This window comes from Triticum dicoccoides, chromosome 5B, assembly GCF_002162155.2.
Source record: "Triticum dicoccoides isolate Atlit2015 ecotype Zavitan chromosome 5B, WEW_v2.0, whole genome shotgun sequence".
NCBI classification, from domain to species: Eukaryota; Viridiplantae; Streptophyta; class Magnoliopsida; order Poales; family Poaceae; genus Triticum; species Triticum dicoccoides.
In genome coordinates, this window is record NC_041389.1 from 176,028,759 (window position 1) to 176,030,872 (window position 2,114).

Here is a 2,114-nt window from a genome sequence, read left to right on the forward strand (position 1 = left end):
ATTTGGGAGGCTTGAAGAACAAAATGATAGGTAGCGCAGCATAGCGATAGAACGAGCAACTAGCATAGCAATGATAGTAGTGAGATCCAGGGTAGCAGTCATCTTGCCTAAAATCCCGCTAGGAAGAAGAACGAGTCCATGAAGAAGATGAACGGGAGAAGCCACGAAGATGAACCAAGCGTAGACGAACGAATCCTCACGATCGCAACGAAACGGGAGCTATCGAGAAGAAGCACACAACATGGTAAACACACCACACATAGACAAGACATGATGCACAACAAGCATGATGCATGAAAAAGTCTATATGAAGCTACTCATGGCAAGAGATGATGCAAACAAGAACAACACATCAAGGCAAGTTTAAATGAGGCCGGGAACAACATATAACAATTCCGGTAAGTCCTCATATGCAAATTTCGAAATGGGTCCAGAACTGAATAAACCTTAAGTTCAAGTAGTTAAACAGCAAGTTAAGATGCACCAAGATGATCTACACGAAATTCTAGTCAAGTTACATATAAAGTTCATTTAATTCGGAGCTACGGCCTAGAAGATATGAGCAAAACAAGTTCAACATGGCATTGATGCAAAATGCATACAAACATCAAGCAAAACACCTCAAAACAAGGATGCAACATGATAATATGAAACTACATGCAAAATCAAGCAAGTTTCATATAAAGCACACTCAAAATGGAGCAACAGTTCAACACATACACTCTATACAAGTCATAACAACAATCTGTCCAAAATAGCAACTAGGCATATTGCAAGCATCCAAACAACATGCTACAGCATCTCAAAATAATAACAAAAGGCATGAGCATGAAGTACAGGTAAAGCATAACAAAACATGAACACTGAGCTATCTCCAGAAATCACTAGAACATGCTCAAACACACATGGTAAGATTGCAAATAATAAGAGTTTCAGACTTATCAGGAAATAACATCAGGTTGCAATGTTTAGAGCTATCAAAAAACATGTTACAGGAACTTATCATGGCAAACAAAGGCATGGCATGAAACTACTAAATGCATAGAACAAGAGTCACTTACTGACCATGAGCCAAAAAGGCACAGAAAATATGATGGCACCCATGTAAACATGGCAAGTTATATTACAGATTCATACATGGCAGGAACAACAATAAGTAGGCATGTTGGTGAGCTTGAACCACTCACCACAGAGCAATACATGGCATGGCAAGGCAACCAACAGTAAGAAGACATGTTTGTGAAGCTAAGCATCGCAATAACAAGTTCATAGGATGCATGGATCACTAGCAAAACACATGGCCAAAACTGAACTTAATGTTAACAGGCTGACAGCAACATTATTTAGCAACTTTGGAGCAAGATAACATTAAAGCATGCTATAATTGCAACCAGGGGCATGAATGTATGAGCAAGACATGTATAACAATTCATACTTAGTGAACATCTCCAGATTATGCATAGAATGACTAGTAGAAGCAGGTTTACATGGCATCACAAAATAACAGAATCTTCCTAGCAAAACAGCAACAGCAAGTATCCTACTTAACAAGCTTGATGCACTCACTACACAATTCAAAAAAATACATGGATAGCACCTCTGGAAAGATGGCATGACATAGATCAAAACACATGTAGACATCAACCTCTTAGGATGCACACATCAATCATGGCAAAAATGACAAATGAGCAAGTTATAACAGTTTCAGCAGATTAACATCAACATGCACTCTTCCAAAAGAATTTCGGGCACCAGGATGAGCTCAAATGAAAATGATGCAATGGAATGAAATGAAGTACTCGTTGAGACGAACAATTTGACATATTACAAGCACGAAACGGAGCAGTATGCAGCAAGTTATGATGCGATGAACATGGCATAAAATATCACGGAGAATCGGGACTTGGTGGAATTTCGGAGGGGAAAAGTCAACCTGAGGCAGCACGGATTCCGAGGCAGCGCCGGATCTCGCTGGAGATGGCCGGAGAGAGGCCGGAGGAGGCGGGGAGAGGCAGATCCGGCCGGTCCCATCCCGGATCCGGCCGGGGACGGCGGCGAACGGGCGCGGCTCCGGCGAGGGAGGCGACGCGGGGCGGAGGCGGGCGCCGGTCGGA